Source organism: Macrobrachium nipponense, chromosome 47 (assembly GCF_015104395.2).
Source record: "Macrobrachium nipponense isolate FS-2020 chromosome 47, ASM1510439v2, whole genome shotgun sequence".
NCBI lineage: Eukaryota > Metazoa > Arthropoda > Malacostraca > Decapoda > Palaemonidae > Macrobrachium > Macrobrachium nipponense.
In genome coordinates this window covers 8,047,570-8,070,069 of record NC_087222.1, presented here as the reverse complement: position 1 = coordinate 8,070,069, position 22,500 = coordinate 8,047,570, and the positions used below count along the sequence as shown (strand labels likewise).

At 41.1% G+C, this 22,500-nt stretch overlaps 1 protein-coding gene across 2 annotated transcripts in view; it reads left to right on the top strand.

Annotated features, from left to right (window-relative positions):
* Window positions 1–22,500, top strand: part of LOC135204693 (zinc finger protein OZF-like) — a 553,364-nt gene that overhangs the window by 505,354 nt on the left and 25,510 nt on the right. For both annotated transcript variants that reach the window (XM_064234851.1, XM_064234850.1), the window contains exon 2: window positions 21,174–21,265. The gene's annotated coding sequence lies outside the window, so the exon portion shown is untranslated. The remainder of the gene's footprint in view (window positions 1–21,173; window positions 21,266–22,500) is intronic.

Genomic DNA, 22,500 nt, shown 5'->3' with positions numbered 1-22,500 from the left:
CAACTTCTGTGAGAAGAGCGCGGTAACTCTCATCATCCAGTCGTCCAGCATGTTCTTTGAAGAGAGGAGTCAAGACCTTTCTCACAGTTCTAATCTGACATTCCCACACACCTCCCATATGACTAGCTGTAGGGGGATTGAAGGTCCAGCTGATGCTTTCTTTTGAGAGGAAAGCCATGATCTAATCATCATTTATCTCTTGCAGTGACTTCCTCAACTCTTTCTCAGCTCCATGAAAGTTTGTCCCATTGTCACATCAAGTCTTCTTCACATTTCCTCTTCTAGAAACAAACCTTCTTAAAGCATTTTTGAAGGACGATGTATCTAATGAATTGGCTGTCTCCATATGAATTGCTCTGGTAGACAAACAAGTAAATAATACACCGTACCTCTTCCTGGTTTGCCTTCCTTCTTTGACTTCCTGTGGCCCAAAGAAGTCAACACCTTTATGTGTGAATGGAACAGCTGGAATTACTCTTTCAAATGGTAAATCAGCCATCTTCTGGTTTAGAACCGAGTTTCTCATTTTCTACAAATGACACATCTTTGTAGAACCTGGCGGACACTTACATTAGTATGGATAACCCAGTGAAGATCTTTTGCTATCACATGGGTGCGTCCAGCATGAGCTAATTTTTCATTATGTGCAATGAATAATCAATGTGGTGATATGACTCAGTCTAGGTAATATCATTGGATGCTTCTCATCATCTGAAATTTCTGCTTTGGGGAGCAGTCCATTAACGTGAGGAAGCTTGTCTTGAGGATCAATGAAGGATCCAGTTTATAAATACTACTGCTGCTACAAAGTCCTCGGCCCCTTGACCCTTTGCTCTTTTGCAAGTGTCACTTCCTCACTAAAAGCTTTCTTCTGGATATATCTGATAACTGCTTTTCCAGCAGCATCTAATTCTCACTGCTGTAACTGAACCATTGAGCTTAGTTTGTTTCTCAGATTTCAGTATGAAAAAAGACTGTGATACACAGCAACAGCCTTCCTCAACCGATGCCATGAAGAATAATACTTAAGAAACTTATCAACAGCATTTCCCTCCTCATCTTCTGGATGCACTGTAAAAGTTTTAGATCCTTCCAATTCAACATCATCTTAGGGCATGTCATTTTTCCACAGCTCCTCTGGTCCTCCAAGAAAATATGGGCCATCAAACCAAGTGTCACTGTTCAGCATTTGCTGACTTGTGAAAGCTCTTGATGCAATATCAGCAGGATTCTCTTTACTCTGAACATATCTCCACTGTTCATTTTCAGATAAATACTTAATTACTATCACTCTATTTGCAACAAAGATAGGAAACCTTTTACTATCACTAAAAATATAGTGAAGAAGTGTTGTAGAATCTGTGTGATAGAATGCCTGGACCAATGTAATCTGTAGTCTTTCAAAGTGTGTTGTGCTAGATTTATGGACACTACTGCAGCAGTCAATTCAAGTCGGGGTATGTTTGTTGCCTTTACAGGACACACTCTAGACTCTCCCATAAGCAGAGCAGTAGAAATCCTCCCACTGCTATCGGAAAGTCTTATGTATATATGCTGCAGCACCATAACCTTCATTACTAGCATCTGAAAACATGTGCAGCTGTATGGAAGTTACTCTACCAAATTCTTTTTGTTTGACACATCTTGGAATCTTTAAGTTACTAGGCTTGATAAACCATCAAGCCACCTTTCTCCAGGGGTTTCTGGTATTCTTCGGGAATAACATCCTCCCATCCCAAGGTGTTATCCTGACAAACTTCTCGAAGAATTCTCTTAGCTGGCAAAAGAAAAGGAACTTCAAACCCAAGAGGATCATACTGTTGACAAAATGCCTCTCCTTGTAAGTGGTTTTTGGTCTAAGCTTGTGGCGGTCCTCTTGCTCGATTGATTTCAACACCAGCTTGCTGTTACTCACAAACGTTTGCCAGCCAAAAACCTCTTTCTTTCAACACTAAGCTGTAACATCTTTCACAAGTCTTAATGCCTGCTCTTCTGAATGTTCACACTTTAAATAATCATCCACATAAAATTAGTCTTAATGGTGTGTTCTATATCTGGACCCATATTTTTCCTTTTCCTTTGCATGGTCAAGATGATGCCGCCCTCAAAGGCGTAATTGGCGATGCTGGGTGATGATGCTGCTCCAAAGATGTGAACACCCAGTCGATACTCTTTAAGTTTGCTTTCAATTTCACCACCAGGCCAACATAAGAAACTTAGATATTTATGTTGGACTTTTGGTACCAGATCTTGGTAAAACATAGAATTCTATGTCACCCGTCAAGACAAAATCTGATGAGAACTCCAACCAGGGAATTAGTCACATACAGGACTTTGCATCAACTTGTCATTTAGGGAACTACCCTGGTATTTAGCACTACAGTCAAAGACTACTATCATTTTTTTTTTTGGATGGTAGAGACCATGATGAGGTAGATACCATGCAGGCTTTTCATCATACGACCAATCCTCTGGAACCTTATAAGTGTATCCTTTAGACACCAATTTCTCAACAAATTCCACATAATCTTCATTGTACTTTTTGGTTTTAGTTTCATTTTTCTTCTTTTCGATTGTGCTTGTTTCACTGCCTGTTCTCTATTTTTTTTTCTTGTTTACCAAGTTAACTTATTGGTTCTAAATGGTAGGGGAAGCTGGTAGTGTCCATTAGTAAACTGAATGTTTTCTGCCACTTCTTTGAGGAACTATTGATGATCTTGTGACAGACCCTTCTCATCAGGAACTCTATCAACATCTTTTTCACTAAAGTCTCTTTCAAACCGATGGGTCACAGCTGCAGGATGAATACACTCCTATACCCTTTCAACTTTCTGAAGACAGACATGGTGACAGGAAATACTGTTCTTCTCTGGGAGTATTTAGAGCAATTACTGCCAATCAATAAACCAATCTCCAGATCTTTTCTATGATCAGGAATCAGATCAGCAACATTCTTCAGATCGGCTGCCTTTTTGAGCAATTCTGGTTTTGATATCTGTTGATGACTCACTGGGATATCTGAGAAGTGAAGGTTTTTGGCAGATCAGTAGTGTTGTTTCCTTCCATATCTGTAACACACAAATTATTAACTGCCAAAGTATTCACAATACTTACCCCATGCATGGTTTGGAGCTTTAAACATGTCTCTGTTCCAGATGCACCTATCTGCTCTTGTAAACTCTGTGATGGAACAACCAGTGCTGCCATTATCAAAAAGGCATAAGTGTCCAAAACTACTTTGTTTTCCTTTCTGATATACTTTTATTGGGAAGGACGTAACCCTGTTTAAAATATTGTATTTACTTCACAGCACATGATTGGTAGTACACGTGCTAACAATAATTTCACTTGCTACTTTGCTAGACGAGATATCATTCTCTTTATGTAGCTTGAATCCTTTGATATGCAATGATGTGAAATGCCTCTTACAGCATGTCTTACATTGCTTTTTTCATACATCCTTTAGAAGTATGGTTGAGACCCAAGAAAGCGACCAAAGCATAACCTTCTCTATTTTTTTCTTCAGAGGTTCTTAGCAAAATTCCAACATTCATCAAGATCATTGTTTTTCTTCCACATTGGATATTTCTCTTTCTCAGACACTACTGATGTCTTTCTATTTCCTGGATTCAGTTCTGCTTGGGTAGCAAAGCTTGAACTTTTGTTCTTTTGTTAACAGCATTTGAGCTTGAAGCTGATGACCCTTACACTCTGCCTCCAAAGGGGCCTGCTGACCTTAGCCTACCTACGGTGTACACACTGCAGAAAATGCCTCCCAAAAAGCAAAATCCCTCTCAGAAATAATTGGAAAAACTCTGAAAAAATCAAGGAGACAAATGATAAATTCTCAAGTAATCTGGTACGTGATCAAAGGACTACAGGAATCCCTAGACAGTCTTAAAACTGTGGAAAACAAATAATCTCGCACAGATCTATGATGCGATCAAAGGAGTGGCAGGGAATCGATAGGCGAATCACACGGATAGCCATCAGACTCCTTTACAAATGCTGCATCCAGTTTTTCCTCGCCTCCCAGCAACACAGAAGTGCCCCCATCACCTTTAGATCGTTCTGAGGGGACTGTTGGTCTCCCAACTTCTCCCTCCCCATTGATTCCGTTGGAAGATAGATCTCCGGTGATGATTACCAGCCCTCGTGATTCTCCCCGCCCTATCTCTCCCCCAAACCCCCGATTGATGGAGCAGTGATGAGTGACCATGAGGGTCTGGCGGCTGGCAGATACAAACAAGCAGAAAGAAGAGAAGAACCTTACGTTTGGCTGTTGGACCGGAGCCTAACATTCATGTTTCACCTTGCCCTACACCTGAGAAGAGATGTCGCGTAGTAATTCACAATCTGCACTCATCGGTGATGCTAGACGCCATAATGGAGAGAGTCAAGTTTCTCACTGGCTCTGACCCACTCATCTCTTACAAACTTCCATGCAAAAGTAAACATCAAGTGGCTTACAGGATTAGCTTCCTATTTCAACACCTCGACGTCCTTAAAGGCGAGAATTTTGGTCCTAATATATCAGTTTCAAGATATAACCTGATCCGGGACCAACTCCCACACCCCCCCCCCCCCCCCCACCCAAGGGAACTTACTGACATCCCAACCAGGGTCCTTTCCACCACAAGTGCCAGCCAACAGCCCACGGCAAGTGACTGCCCACTTCCCCTGGCTAACCCCCCATCCACCGAAATGATCAACACATTCATCTCCTATCTTCGTGAGTAGCGATGGATACATTAAACATAATCTCTTGGAATATTTTTGTTCTCAAACGGAATATTCCTCTCCAAAACATGTTCTGCAAAAACTTCAAAGGCATCATTGCATTGCAAGAAACGCTCCTCTGGCCACATGACCTTGTCATCTGCGATTCAGTACATGAAGACTTCAGAACCTTCTCGACTTCATCGATGCAAGTTACAGATCAAATTGTAGCCGGTCACCTGAAAGGGGGCCTTTCTTTCCTGTGGCACAAATCGTTAGACAATATGATAAAGGTGATGACCTACAGCAGTGACAGATTGCTGGGGCTTCAAGTGACAGTAGGGAACTCTAAAATCCTAATAATTAATGTTTGTATGCCCTGGGAAAATAACAATAATTTTTATCATTACTGCATGATCCCGGGGAGTTACACAGTATTACCACGATTCTCCTGCTGATCATATTTGTATAATCAGGGACCTTAATTCTCGCCCCAAAAACAATTTTATAATGATTACTCGCTTCTGTCAAAATCATGCTCCTCCTTCCTCTTATTCATATGTACATAATAGAGTGGACGCAATTACAACCTCCTGGCTGGACCATTGCATCACATCCCCACAACTTCATGATTCTATTATGACCTGCAATATTCACTACAATCTTGCAACGGGCTATGATCACATTCCATTACAGGTGTCATTCAGTACCCCATCCCTCCCTACCATGAACCCCCTAACTGACCACCCACCAGTGGTAAACTGGGATTTTAAAAACCAACAGAAAACTAGATACTTTAGGGTGACCACGGAAACCAGGTTGCGGTCTATAGTTCAACCGGCAGACACCTTACTTTGTACTAACACAAACTGTAGAAATGACCACCATAGGAGTTATCTTAATGAATTCTATTCGAACATAATCTGCGCTATGCTTGCTTCGGGCAGGGCTGCCTATAGATTTTGTCAAGGTAATTCTCGTAATATACCTGGGTGGAATGACTTGGTTAAAGACCTGTATACATACGCAAGAGAAATGTTTTTACTGTGGAGCCAAAATGGTAGCCCGAGGGAAGGACACCCTGCATAATGCATTACTAATGAAACAGGCGAGAGCGCAGTTCAAATTTGCTCTTAAGCACTGCAGATTAAAGGAAAAACAACTAACTGATGCAATGTCTAGAAACTTAGAAGCTGGTGATTATCCCCATCTTTGGAAAGATATCCAGTACTTAAATCCCAAAACTAAAAAGCTATCACAGAGAGTAGGGGAAGCAGTCAGAGATGAGGCTATCGCAAGTATGAGGGGAGATGACTTCAACAATATCCTGAATAGCATATATGATCAAGATACCCGAAGGGATGTAGATAATCTCCTTACTGACAACATTCAATTTCATTTTACAGACCGTATTACGCCAGGTAACATCAGCAATGCCATAAACAGCCTACCTAATAATAAATGGTCTGGCTGTGATGGTCTTCCCGCAGAGGTTTTCAAAATCTGTCATCCAATAATTTACATTTCGCTAGCTGCCATATTCAATTCGTGCATAATTCACCAGTTTCTTCCAGACTCCCTACTCGTAGTTCACTTGATACCATTAATCAAAAACAAGCTAAAGGATGCAACTACCGGCCAATTGCAATCACAATCATCGCATCGAAGATACTTGAGTCGGTTCTTCTAGTGAGGCTTCTCCCTTTTCTACACACCACTGACAACCAGTTCGGGTTTAAAGCAAACCACAGAACCGACACCTGCATCTACATATTAAAAGAATTGCTAAAGTACTACCTATCATCAGCCTCTCCTGTTTTACTTTGTTTTGTGGATGTGAGAAAAGCATTTGACATAGTAGACTACCTGAAGCTCTCCCTTAAGCAGCATAAAGGAGGCACACCCCTTTATCTAGTTGGTATTTTACATTGCTGGTTCTCCACATAGCAATTCTGTGTCAAATGGGGTAACGTATTATTGTACACCTTCGGCTCCCTAAAAGTGCTTTGGCAAGGGGGCATTCTCTCTCCATACTTTTTTAATATATACACAGCTGCCTTGAATGTCAAACTGAACTCACTCCCAATCAGATGCACTGTCAATGAAACAACTATAAACAACCTCTGTTATGCCGACGATATGGTTCTGATTTCCCCATCAGTGCAAGGTCTCCAATGACTCATCGACACTTGCCACCAATACGCAGAGGAATTTGATATACTTTACAACGAAACCAAGACCCAGTGTATGCCGCTGCTCCCGAGATCACTTAAGCATATTGCAGAAACCACAAATTTTCCTTGGAAACCATCGGCTGGAATTTTGCATGATGAATTCCGTATTTAGGTCACATTATCACCGACGACCTAAAAGATATGGCAGGCATTGAATAGAGGTGTCGTAAACTATGTGCGACTGGCAACATGATTGCAAGGAGGTTTGCCTTCTGTCACCGTGACGTGAAATTGCTGCTCTTCCTTCTCCTGCTTAAGTCTGAGCTCTTGCTCTTCCATCACTTTTGTTTTTTCTCTCATAGCCTGCTGAGCTATCAACCCTGCCAGTCTAGCTTTCTCTTGGAGGCGAGCAGATCTTAAACTGGTTCTGCTGGACTTGGTCCTACTAGTGGATGAGGAACAAAGACTTTTTCTATCAAGGTCTGCAAACAATTGCAATTCACTTTCCTTGACGACCCAATTATTCAAATCTGTAATGAAACAATCAATAGATACTGTATTTTCTAAATGCCTCTTACTTACTGTGTTTCATTCACTGAAATTTCTTAAATGATTCACATACTGCTGATAACATTCATCATACTTATCACGTAATTTGCACAAAATGACCATTTCAGACTTTACCAGATGAAGGTCTCACGATTGTCTGTTGGTCTAAAGATATCATTTCTGCTTCTGGTCATGGCAGACAGAGCAGCAGTTTGGGCATTTTTCAAGCATTTATTTGATCTTGTATCACTTCATCGAGACAATCTTCACTAACTATAGACATAGCAACTTCGCTAAATTCCTGCATTTTCAATCACTAGATTTTCTTGAACTAATGCCGTTTTCTTCAAAGCCACAGGGATGAGATTTATAAAAGACACAAATACTGTTACTCACGTCACACTTTATTAAAATTTGAAATAAAATTCAAGTTGATGTCACAAAATACTTTAAACCAACTTAAAGCTTTAAATTCATGTAACACTTAGCACTACAACTAAAATTGACCATTACTGTAAGGGCTTATAGTTGGTCAGTACTCCATGACCAGAGAACCAGTGATGAGTACCATGCTAGTAGTACAAGGCGACGAGGTTCAAGAAACTGAAAACAACAAAATATACAAACTTACTAAAACTGTTAGATAGAAATTCCATAATAAACAAAGAATTAACAATAGTTTGAATATAACTACAAAGCACCACATACATGAAATAGAGTATATACAAATTTCAGTAAAGAAAAAAACTTACATCTGTGTTACTCTAAGTACATCCAATATAAGCGAAACGAATTTCCAAGACTTCTTCTACTGATCTACTCTGCCAGTCATCAAAAACCTTGATCCTAAGAAACATTTATTTCCAGAAACTCATATCTGTTACAATGAGGTTCCAACACTGATAACTACCAGCTTAAACAGTCTGTTCAAGAACTACTCAACAACAATTAACATAAACGAACCAATTACAGAAGTAACAATCCAAAATAGACTAAACAATGTTTACATGTAAAAACGGACAATTTAACTGTATTCACCAAGTTGAAAACGAAATTTATCAATGATTATATACTATTAGTTTCTATAAAAAGCTGCATTTAAAGGTTCCATATGGATGGAGGCAGGCGTCCTACTCAGAGAATAAGTCTGGTGCAGAATCTTACTACAAAAAACAACATTAATTTTGGTTTTTTCCCCCCCTTCTATATCTGTTGTCTGCTGAAATACATTTCACCGGTGCAGAATCCCATGTAAGTGTTAACAGCTGATGGACCAATTTATTAATAAGCATTAGGGGTTAAAGAGGTTTGAAGGGTTGGAGGAGCCTGAAAAGGTCTGAAAAATGTGTTTTGCATTGAGTAACAATGCAGGAATTATAGGAAATGATGTTTGATTGATTTATTGGAATGAAAATGTCAAAAACAAATAATGCGTGTGTCGGACAGTAGTACTGAACAATGATTCCTGATAAAATAGAGCTTATTTATTTTCCTTTCCCTTCTATTTACTACTCGTTTAGAATTGACTTGCTCCATTGGAGGCAAGTTGGCCTCATTGCAGTCCATGGGCTTGGTTAGACCCTGAAAGGGGGCGCTGTGGGGTTGGGAAGAGCTGTGAGGAGGAGGTTTTGGGTGACTGGGAACAAATTTATTTAATTGATCTTTCATTGCGATTCTAATTGTGGATGAATGATGAAGGACTCTGGGTGAAAGTCGCTACTTTGTTAGATAGGAATGAGATGAAGTTCACGTGAATAAGATATCTAGTGAACACACTTCATTTCTACAGAGCTTTGTGAGTCTTCATGTTGGCCTACTACAGTGGTCAGTTATTTTTCTGTAGTAGTTAGTTTCTCTACAGGCAGTGTTCATTTATTACCTGGTTAGTATTTTAGGCCGACATCCGACACCTGAATTTCCGGTCTTGTGCTGGGCATGGCACTTTGTGATCTATTTCTACAGTTAACATTGATCAGATGTGTCAGATTAGGTGGCATTTTCTCTCTCTCTCTCTCTCTCTCTCTCTCTCTCTCTCTCTCTCTCTCTCTCTCTCTCTCTTTACCATGCATACACACTCACACTTACACACACATGCATATGCATACACACACTTACACACATGCATACACACTTACTTTTACACACACATGCATATGCATACACACACTTACAGACATCCATACACGAACATTTACAAACATGCATACACACATGGATACACACAGTTACACACATGCATACATACTCATACTTACACTCAAGCATATGCATACACACTTATACACATACACACACACACTTCCACACATACATACACTCACATTTGCACTCAAACATGAATACACACTCACACTTATACACATGCACATACACACTTACACACACATGAACACACACACTAACATACACACACTCACACATAGAGACATGTATACACACTCATACTTACGTGCACACTCACACTTAGACATTCAGGCACATACAGAATAGGCTCTCAGTAGCAGAAGAAAATGTCTTTTGGTAGCAACAGAAAACTACTCTCTTTCTCTCTCTTGTAGCACAGACAATTAGGGTTGTACCCAGACATTTCGGTCAGTAAGCTGATACTCTCAGGACATGCAGAGGCTAATTACCAATAGGAAGTAAATCCCAAAAGTCCTAAAAAATCCCATGACGCTTTTTCCAATAATTATTAAAAAAAAATGGCGGTCAAATTGCATTTCTAACTTTTTTCTCAGTGTTTGTTTAATCAAGTCTAAAAGGTTGTTGTGGCGGGATCACAAGCTTAAAAAAAACAAGTGGCAAAACCTCGACACCACAACCCAACACAATAACACCAAGGACTACATCCCAAAAACTCAACAACAACACAACAACCAAGGACAACAACAACACAACAACAATCAAGGAACACAACCACAACTCAACAACACAGCAACCAACCAAGGAACATAACCACAACCTAACAACACAACAACCAACCAAGGAACACAGCCTCACTTATAACAACAAAACACAACAAAAGACCACTGCACAAACAACACAAAAAATCACAACAGCACAGGCACAACAACTCTAAGAAAAAACGCTAACTTAACAATAAATCAACAAAACAAATCAATAACACACAAAACTCAACTGACTTCCAGTACCTTCAAAAGACTCCTCCAACACTACTACCTATCACAGGCTCTCACCAAAGACTGCCTGACTCCTAGCTAAAACACAGAACTCTAACAATCAACAGCACCAGCAGACAGCCCAGAACCCACCAACAACCAATTCAGTCATTAACTATCCATACAGCAATTACACCCTCTCTCTCTCTCTCTCTCACTCTCTCACTCTCTCTCTCTCCTCTCTCTCTCTCTTCTCTCTCTCTCACACACACACACACACACACACACAGACGTTGTCAAATGGAACTCCATAACTCCTCCATATTGTGTTGACAGGTTGTAAGTTGACTGGTTCTGATGTTTAAAAATTCGTAGAATCCGATTTCATTAAGATTTTTGCCATTACACTTAAGCTGGGGTTGAAACTGTGCAAGTAACAAAAGGCTTGAATAAAAGGGGACAGTATAAAAGAACATGTGGGACGTAAGACCTCCATTGTTTTACATGTCAAATGCAGGAGGGATTATACTATATACACGTCGCCCAGAAGCCTCCTCAAGAGAACTTCATTTGGACCATAAAATTCGGGAGGATTTGGATATCAAGGCGCAATGCCGATTTTGTGCAAAATCTATCTCTGCAAATATTAAGATATTTAGGAAGACATATCTACATGAGTACAGCTTAGTAGAAACGCTGGAAATAGTCAATACCATGAAAAGTAATTCTGAAATACGAAATGATAATTGGGGTAGGGAAATCCTACTTTGGCTAGCCGATGTTATTGACCTTGTTGCAGTAGATAGAGCGTTGATATCATCGTACATGTTACAGATATTTTCTTAGACCTAAAAGTTCCAAACCAGGAACTAATGAACAACAATCCGAATGCCAGATGATGATAAATCAAGATACTTCTTGAGAATGTGTGAGTATTTAGAGCAGAATGATGACTATTATTACTGTCTGGATGAATTGATGTCCGTTCTGTAGTATATAGTAAGAAACACCTTAAAAGGAAACTCGAAGAATATTGTGGTCATCAGAAAACTATAACTGATATCATTGGAAAGAGTGGAGTTGTCTGTTTCAGTCACTGCGTAAAGGACATTCTCTCAGATGAGTGGTATATATATATAATAATAATAATAATAATAATAATATGCTTTATTTCGGCTCGGGGCCATATACATTGAATATACAAAATACAGACAGTAGCAAACACAATCTAAATACATGTGACATGATAAAATAGAAAAAGAAAATGAATAATCGGCACTTATCCACAAGGTAGCTGAGGTAGCATAAGAAGCTAGTAATCATCATACTGGTAATAACAGTAATAATATTGGTGAGAAAAAAATATGCATTGAGAGTAATAACAGATGATGCATATATTATATAACTCAAATTTTAACTAGAGACCTTAGGTGGTTACAGTAGTCAGGTCCAGAGGGCTTAATACATAAATTAAATGTAAATAAAACTTTAACTTGATAGTAATCACAGTAATAATGAAAAATTAAAATATCAGCAATAAATGTAATAATGCCAAAAACTGCAGATGACATCTTGCCAATACAGAGATTAAGTCCTTTAGGGGACAAAGGCCTCATTTTCCCATCTTCCCACAATTTTGATTTTCTTCTTGCTTCACTCCATAGGATGCTTTGTATGAGCGAGGTTGCTGCTGTTTCTCACTCGGGTTACCAGACTGGACATTGGTTCGCCTAACAATGATTTTTAAATTGTCCAGGTGGTTTTCTATGAACATCTGCGGGGTAGCGGAGTGGTAGCGGGGAGTGTTTGTGAGGCGTCTCAGAATGTCATTGTGCACAAGTGATGCGTCGCATGGTCTCTCGGGTATAGTTCGTCCAGAGGGAACACCCATAGATACTGTAGCAGTACGAGCGGAAGAGCAGCAGTTTCACGTCTCGGTGACAGAAGGCAAACCTCCTTGCAATCATGTTGCCCGCTGCACATAGTTTGTTTTCGACGCCTCTGTTCAATGTCTGCCGTATCTTTTTAGGTCGTCGGTTGATAATGTGACCCAAAGACGGAAATTCGTGCACAAATTCCAGCCGATGGCTTCCGAGGAAAATTTGAGGTTCTGCAATATGCTTAAGCGATCACGGGAGCAGCGACATGCACTGGGTCTTGGTTTCGTTGTAGATTATATCAAATTCCTCTGCATATTGGCGGCAAGTGTCGATGAGTCGTTGGAGACCTTGCACTGATGGGGAAATCAGAACCATATCGTCGGCGTAACAGAGGTTGTTTATAGTTGTTTCATTGACAGTGCATCGATTGGGAAGAGCGAGTTTCAGTTTTGACGTTCAAGGCATCTGTGTACGTATTAAACAGGTATGGAGAGAGAATGCCCCCTTGCCGAGCCCGTTTAGGGAGCCGAAGGTGTAAGATAATACGTTTCCCCATTTGACACAGAATTGCTGTGTGGAGAACCAGCAATGTAAAATGCCAATTAGATATAGGGGTGTGCCCCTTTTATGCAGCTTCAGGAAGAGCTTCAGGTAGTTTACTCTGTCAAATGCTTTTCTCACAAAACAAAGGAAAACAGGAGAGGCTGATGATAGGTAGTAGTTCAGCAATTCTTTCAGTATGTAGATGCAGGTGTCGTCGGTTGAGTGGTTTGCTTTAAACCCGAACTGGTTGTCAGTGGTGTGTAGAAAGGGGAGAAGTCTCACTAGAAGAACAGACTCAAGTATCTTCGATGCGATCGTTGTGATTGCAATCGGCCGGTAGTTGCCAGGGTCAGCTGCATCCTTTAGCTTGTTTTTGATTAATGGTATCAAGTTAACTAAGAGTAGGGAGTCTGGAAGAAAACCGATGAATTATGCACGCATTGAATAGGGCAGCTAGCAAAATGTAAATTATCGGATGGCAGAGTTTGAAGGCCTCTGCAGGAAGACCATCACAGCCGGGCGATTTATTATTAGGTAGGCTGTTTATGGCATCGCTGATGTTACCTGGCGTAAAACGGTCTGCAAAATGAAATTGAATGTTGTCAGTAAGGAGGTTATCTACATCCCTTCGGGAGTCTTGATCATTTATGCAATTCAGGATATTGTTGAAGTGATCGCCCCACATATTTGCAATAGCTTCGTCTCCGACTGCTTCCCCTACTCTCTGTGATAGCTTTTTAGTTTTGGGATTTAAAGACTGGATATCTTTCCAAAGACGAGGATAATCACCAGATTCTAAGTTTCTAGACATTGCATCGGCTCTTAGTTGTTTTTCATATAACCTGCAGTGCTTAAGAGCAAGTTTGAACTGCGCTCTCGCCTGTCTCATTAGCAATGCAGTGTGCCCTTCCCTGGGGCTACCATTTTGCCTCCACAGTAAAAACATTTCTCGTGAGTATGTATACAGATCTTTAACCAAGTCATTCCATCCAGGAATATTACGAGAATTACCTTGACGAAATCTGTAGGCAGTCCTGCCCGAAGCAAGCAAAGCGGAGATTATGTTCGAATAGAATTCATTCAGATCCCTCTTGTGGTGGTCATTTCTACAATTTGTGTTAGTACAAAGTAAGGCGTCTGCCGGTTGAACTATTGACCGCAACCTGGTTTCCGTGGTCGCTCTAAAGTATCTGGTTTTCTCTTGGTTTTTAAAATCCCAGTTTACCGCTGGTGGGCGATCAGTTAGGGGGTTCACGCGGTAGGGAGGGATGGGGTACTGAATGACACCTGTAATGGGATGTGATCGTAGCCCGTTGCAAGGTCATAGCGAATATTGCAGGTCATAATAGAATCATGAAGTTGTGGGGATGTGATGCAGTGGTCCAGCCAGGAAGTTGTAATAGCGTCCACTCTATTATGTACATATGAATAAGAGGAGGGAGGGAGGAGCATAACATCGCTAATTTGGAGAGCATGATTTTGACAGAAGCGAGTAAGTTCATTATAAAATTGTTTTGTGGGGTGTGAATTAAGGTCCCTATTATACAAATATGATCAGCTGGAGAATCATGAATAATACTGTGTAACTCCCCTAGGATCATGCGGTAATGATCAAAATTATTGTTATTTTCCCATGGCATATAAACATTGATAATTAGGATTTTAGAGTTCCCTATTGTCACTTGAATCCCCAGCAATCTGTCACTCCTGTAGGTCATCACCTTTATCGTATTGTCTAATGATTTGTGCCACAGGAAAGAAAGGCCTCCTTTCGGGCGACCGGCTAGGATTTGGTCTGTAACTTGCATCGATGAAGTCGAGAAGGTTCTGAAGTCTTCATGAATTGAATCGCATATGGCAAGGTCATGTGGCCAGAGGAGCGTTTCTTGCAATGCAATGATGCCTTTGAAATTTTTACAGGAACATGTTTAGGAGAGGAATGTTCCGCTTGAGGCCAAAGATATTCCAAGAGATTATGTTTAATGTATCCATGGCTACTCACGAAGATGGGAGATGAATGCGCTGATCATTTGGTGGATGGGGGGTGGGGGGGTTAGCCAGGGGGAGTGGGGCAGTCACGCGCCGTGGGCGGTGGATGGCACTTTGCGGTGGGAAATGACCCTGGTTGGAGTGTCAGTAAGTTCCCCTGGGGGTGGTTGATCCCGGATTAGTCTGTATCTTGAAACTAATATATTAGGACCGAAATTCTCGCCTTTAAGAACGTCGAGGTGTTGAAATAGGCAGGTAATCCTGTAAGCCACTTTATGTTTAATCCTGCATGGGAGTTTCGTGGGAGATTGAGTGGGTCAGAGCCAGTGAGAAACTTGACTCTCTCCACTATGGCATCTAGCGTCACCGATGAGCGCAGATTGTGAATTACTATGTGACATCTCTTCTCATGTGTCGGGCGAGGCGAAACACGAATGTTGGGCTCCGGTCCGGCGGCCAAACGGGAGGTTCTTCTCTTCTTTCTGCTTGTTTGAATCTGCCAGCCGCCAGACCCCTCATGATCAGTTTCATCTGCATCTACGATGGGGGGCTGGGGGGGAGAGATAGGGTGGGGAGGATTACGAGGGCTAGTAATCATCACTGGAGATATCTTCCACCGGAGGTACTGGGGAGGTGGGAGAAGCGGTTGGGGGATCAACAGTCCCCTCGGAACGGGGCGGGGCACTTCCGTGTTGCTGGGAGGCAGAGGAAAAACTGGATGCTGCATTCGTAGTAGTCTGGTGGCTATCAGTGCGATTGTCTATCGATCCCTGCACTCCTTTGATCGCATCCCAGATCCGTGTGAGATTATTTGTTTCCACAGTTTTAAGACTGTCTAGGGATTCCTGTAGTCCTTTGATCACGTCCCAGATTCTTGATAATTTATCATTTGTCTCCTCAATTTTTTCTGAGTTTTTTCCAATTATATCTGAGAGAGATTTTGCTGTTTTGAAGGCATTTTCTGCCGTGTGGTACACCGCAGGTAGGCTTAGGTCAGCAGGGCCCTTTGGTGGCAGGTTGTAAGGGTCATCGGCGTAGATTTCCACCGAGCAGGTCCTTAGCCACTTAGTGATATACGATATTTTTTTGTGAGAGGACAAGTTCTTCGCGGATCGCTCCTTGAGAATGCTCTCTGGTATCAGATCTTTGCATTTCGTATATGCAACGTTGATTTCCTCATCGGAGAAGGCATCACTGACAGATTGTATAGCGGACTCGACGTCGGAACGGTTCGATTGGTATTGTAGATAAAAAAGACAATTGTTCGCGAGTACGGAAAAGCGGTCCTGCTGACGAGGGTCAACTAATGTTTTCAACAGTTGCTGAGATAATTCGAAATGATATTTGTTCGTGCCCTTATGAGTGTCATTTGTTTCCCTCTGCAGAGCGAGTCATATCAGGAAGTAGTGAGCTTGTTCCAGAGTCTCGATGGGGTCTTAAAACGTAGGGAAGATGACAGTAACATTCAGAGGGAATCTGTCAGCTTCAACACGCTATATATAATTGTGGCAGTCCAACCCAAGTCATTTGTCTCCCCAATTCAGATAGGGTTAAGTGGTCATCTATACAGAAAGTCATGGAGCACGAGTACTAATAGATATACTCTCTAATCTACGATTTTTGTTCACCATATAGAGAAGTCTTGAATGATGAGGCATCGGTAACATTAAACACATCTACAGAAGTCGGTCCACAATCCTATTTCTATGTATGACAATGCTGATTACAATGTGGCAATTTTAGATGGTCATAATATGTTCCACTCAATAGGAGGAATGAAGTGTGGTATGCCAGCTGTTGAGCAGGTTACAGCTCAGACACAAGTTCCTTGGACAGAAAGGTTTAACATCATTTGGCCCACGTGGACTATTCAAGGCCAAAACATAGCAACGACCCAAAGTCTGTGGTTATTCTCTGATAAAAGCTGAAGAAATAGAAATGCTAGTGCACATTCCAAAGGACATTCATACTGCTAATCGACTTGACGTTTTATGGTTGTACAACTTTTGGCTTCAAGATCACTCTTATCCAAATTGGAAAGGTTTAATGGACAGAACATAAAGCAAAACATGATCATACAAAACATTAGCTATCCTTCCTCTGCCATTTGTCAACTGATACCCCAGTAATCCATCTATGTACAATTGACACTTGCCTTCTTGCAGCAGAGGAAGGTGAAAAGAGTGGTCAGTCCACAACATTGGTTACCTTTGACCACCCACTGTGTATGCTAAAGGATGTGAAATGGTTCTTGCTGCTGATCCCAGTAACCCACTTTCACGTTTAACTATCCATCTTGGAGCTAGGAGCTATTGGAACCATCATGGCAAGGAGTGCCGTTTTGAAAACCCATTGGAAACAGTATACGCTAAGAATAGTGTTCCACATGATGAATGGACATATATGCTCCCGAAGTCTACATGCATATTTCTTGACCCAGCTAACTTTAGGGGTACTGCTTTTAGAGTCAGTCAGTATTAATGAATGCCGAAACACTTAATTAAAAGATTGCTATTTATTTGTGATTGACAACTCGAAAAGTTTGGTTGAAATACTGAACTCTGTTATGTCAGCCACACATAGAGTGGTACCACTTGGTAGTGCAGTCCTTGTGTCTTCACGGCTGGAGGTTATCCACCATCTCTTATGAGTGAGAGGCGTTTCTTACTGAGCAGCAACAGAAATGGCAGGATACCTCAGACAGCCCTCTGCAGCAGTATGCCAGGGAAAGTGGGCTGTCTTCTGTGGTGGGTATCATGGACAGGGTCTCTCTCTGGTCAGAGCTTCTCTTCAGCAGTCATGGACTTCTTAGTCTTTCTTTGCCAGGAGTAGCTCCTCTCTGTATCTGCAGTTAAAGGCTACAGGTCTGCCTTGGGCCTAGTCTTGAAACTGAGGGGTGTGGATATTTCCTCCTCTATGGAGATATCTTTGCTCAGGAGGAGCTTTGAGATGTCTTGCCCACAAAGAGAGCTCATGCCCCCTGAGACGTCCTTCTTTTGAGCCTCATTGAGTCATCAGACAATGATCTGACCCTTAAGACAGTCTTTTTGCTTACCCTGGCATTAGCGAAAAGAGTAGAACTTCGTGGTCTTTTTTTCAATGTGAAACACTCGAGGTGATGGGGATCGGTTACGCTCGATTTCATCCCAGAATTTGTTGTGAAGGCTCAGATCCCTTCAGTCCTTGACTTTAAGTTCGAGTCCTTTACAATCCCCTCTCCAGAGGACTTCTATGGTTATGACCCTGACAAGATGCTGCTTTGTCCTGTTAGAGTGCTACAGTGCTATGTGGAGAGAACTCGACATCTCTGGCCTGATTGTTGACACCTCTTAATTAGCACCGAGGTGACCAAGAAAGAAGTGTCAAAGAACACTTTCTTTCTGGCTTTGTGAGGTGATCAAGAAAGTTTACTCCTCTGTAGGAAAGAACAGCACCAGTACTTTTCGCCTGAGTGTTCACAAAGTCAGTGGTATTGGCCCCTTCCTCGTGTTCTGCAACAACCTGTTGGTTCCTCAGGTACTGAAAGCAGTGGTATGGTCTAATCAGACCACTTTCACTGCTTCTTACCTTCAGCATATAGGACACTTTTTCCTTGGGATCCATGGTGGCTGCTCATCAAGTTGTGTAGTTTACCCAGCTCCTTTAAAAGGACAAGGTTGTATCCCACCATTTGTGATCGGTATGAATGAAAGTGTGAATGTGAGGGTGACTGGCTCTCTTCTTTCCTCTTTTCATTTCTCTTTCTTCCTTTGAGCAGAGAGTCATGTCCATCACAAGCTGGAACTGAAGGCCTGTGTAGGTAAGATTGCAGGCAGTCCTCAGTTATAGGCGGACTCTGTTAATGGCAATCCAGTTTTATGGTGCTTGTCTATCACCATAAAATTGGCAATTTATACCGCCATGACGGGCTGAGTTTCAGTTAACAGCGCCACAACATACCTAAGAGGTACCATTAACCGGTTATCAGCGCCATTAACCCAAATTTGGCGCCATAATCGCCATAAATTGCTGTGTTAAGGTTAATGACGGTTTTCGCTTATCAGCACCCTGCCGAAAACGGAACCCCTGCTGATAACTGGGGACTGCCTCTATATGATAGAGCAACCTTTCTATATTCTTTGATTAGATTATAGAAGCATATATATCCTCCCCTTTCCCTAGCAAGGGGTGGGGGAATGGGGGTCTGACATTAGACAAACCCAATTCTTGTATTTGGCTAAATGTCTCTGACAATAAGGTTTTTGTTTGCTTTTTCATTATCATCTTTCTGTTTACCCTATGGTATAACAGAAGTCCCTAAGTCTTCTGTTTTGTCGCAATTGGCACATAGGCCACTGCAATGATTCAGAATGATTTTTCAGACAAACAGCAGTTTGTTGTCTTTTATATATTTTTTTCTAATTCGTTTAATGTTTAACTACTAGTTGTTAAACCCGAATTGGAGTGAATGTTAAAATCTTTGCCTGCCCTGATAGCTCTGCTTCCAGGGTGAAGAGAAGAGTTCCTCTCTGAATCAACCCTCACAGTGACAAGAAGCAATTCATCAAGCAGTACATCCCTGTTTGTTGACACAGCTAAAGACTTCCAGCTTTCATTGCGATAGTAATCAGAGGACCATCCATAACCTAGGAAGTTATCTCTTCCTCTGTCTAAATGTGTTGTCTTCCATTTTGTATGGGCTTATTGTTTGAGACACACTCAGTGTTGTGGAGTGTTTTTGGCCTACTTTTAAGCAAAGCTAAGTATATAAAAAGAGCCTCTTCCTCCTTAGTTTTCTGCTATCGAAGTTTGGGAGGCGTAAACGATCTTTGCTTCTTATCATATTTTTTATGTAAGTTTAAAAAATTTCGAAATTTTCAATACCTCGAGACCATTTTTAGTGGCTGGCATGGCAGTGCGGAAGGAGGCATTGGATGTTCTTCTATTATTGCTTCTCCATTTCATTAAGGTGTTGAGTTTGAAGAGCCAGGGTGTACAGTGTACTTGGAGCACCCATCAACCTCAGCGGATGGGTCAGGAGTTTATTTCATTGTAGGTGTCAGTGTATTCTGGCTGTTTTATTTCAGTACTGCACCCAGGACAAGGGCAGGCACCTATTATACTTTGCTAGCCATCGGAGCATTCCCCTTGCTGCAAAGTTCCCCCAAAGTAGGGGGTGACCCTTGGCCTACCTCCACGCCACTACAAGTTAAGATAACCACCAACCAGAGACAGTATTCATCTGCATAGCTCTCTGATAGGAATGATAAGCATTGTTTTTTCAATGTAACAACTTTTCTATTTCAAATTCATTACATGACATAATGCTTTGGAGTAGAATATGTCCATGATCCCACCTCCATTCAATGTGGAGTCAGCAGTAGAGGCAGCCCCTGGTTATCGGAAGGGTTCTGGTCTTGGCAGGGCACTGATAATCGAAAACCACCTTTAACTGAAACTCGGTGATTTATGGGATTTATGGCGCTTATGGCACCAAGTTCCCATTAATGCACCTCTGTTAGGTTTGTTATGATGCCATAATACTATTATCAGCACATTATGGCACCGATAACCGAAACTTGGCCCGTTATAGCATCATAAATCACTAATTTTATGGCGCTACATAAGCACCATAAAACCGGATTGCCATTAATCTACTCCTCCAATAACCGGGGAATACCTATTATTACTAGATTAGTCACATATACAAAAATGATATTTTATAAATAAAATAAGGTTTTGTTCATACTTACCCAGTAATTATATGACCACTCTGATGGACATTTGCATAAAACAGAATGAAGTAATTAGCTAAGCTGTTCCCAGTATTGCCTTTGGGGGATGGCACAGTATACCTACACTGAGCCATCTAAATTTGAATTTAGGCTGCCATACATTGAAACGTTAGCAACATAATTACTGGGTAAGTATATACAAAAACTGATTTTATTATAAAAACATATTTTTAGTTTATATCAATGTGGAAGGACCCAGAACATTAACAGTATGAAAATTTAACCTGTACAGAACTTGTGTTTTCAGATTCATACAGGGACTTAGAAGATGGGAATGGGAAAAATTAAATTTTTTCACACGTTTAAAACTGCATTAGTCTAACATTTGCACTGAATTTGATAGTTCTAAGTGCACAATATCATTGGTACTGTATTGTGTATAGTAAACTTCTATGTTTTAATGAAGATCACATCTCTTTGCCACAGATAACCTGTTTTGTTATAAATGATCACTGGTAATCTGTGAAGGAACATGTTTTCTATGTATCGAGTTAACTTTCCTCAATAACATACTCTAGGTAAGTGATATAAAAGTGAAGTAATTGCAATAAGAGTGTCCCTATATTGAATCTTGAGTTAATTAATGACACAATTGCATTGTTGAAGACCCAGGCTGTGAGTTATTCACGATGCACTGACTGACATTTTTGGTAACTTTCATCTTGTTACTTTGAGCTTTTGTTTTAAATGTTAACTTACCACAAAGTACAAATAATCTCTTGTTCCTACACAATACACAAACGCTCGGCCTTTATCATAGGAATTGTCTTCAGCAAAGCTGGACACTGCCATTAAACTTTTAACAAGGTGGTTTGGCAGTTATCTACTGAACAACCAGGTGGGAGTCCTGCCCTACTAGTCGGTAGTGTCACTTTACCTTCAGCCGTGGATGTGCTGTGCGCTGCCCATGGCCCTGCTTGCCATTTCCTTCACTTTGTTTGCTTTGCTAAACATCGCTGCTTCCTGTTTTGGTTAATATTCTTTTTTATTCAAGGGTCTTACCAAGCAGTTATTGAGCTGTTGGATCCCTACCACAGCAAACCAAAACTAAGACTTTCTTGGTGGCGTCACCATTGCTAGTGTAGGTGGCAGGTAACCGCCCACTTCCGGTAAACAGGCATGATGACACCAAACCCCTCAATTCGATTTTTGCCGGCTTCCATGTAACATTGGTGGTTTTTTTTCACTTACCTGTAATTCTATGACATAATATATCATTGTGGCTTTGTTTATTTCAATTAGCTTAGCTATTTTAATTGTTTTTACTGCCATTTATTCTCAGATTCTAGTTCATCTGGGGTTTGGTTTTGCACCAATGGGTGCATGTAAAACTAGACTAGTTAAGGAGATTTATGATTCCCACTCTAGATGCACTAAATGTCATGGTCAGGAGTGTAACGGAGAGTTAACATGTTCTGAGTGTCAGGAAAGGGAGGAGCAGAAATGGAAACTATGCATTTCTCATGCTGAGAAAATTGCTAAAGATAGGAAGAGGAAGCAGCACCTAGAGCTGAAAGTAAGACTATACAAACCCTCTTTCCTTTACATTAGGAATTAATTTCAGCATAGGCTAGGATACGGCCGTTAAATTCTTGAACAAGGTGGTTAGGCAGTAACTACCACCCGGTAGGCGGGTAGGCCCACCTGCCAAGATGTAAACACTCCTCTTTGATTTTGACTGTCTTCTAATGAAGATGTATGTTGAGCTCTTCCTGACTAGCTGTAAATTATGATTTTCCCATGGGATGTTTCA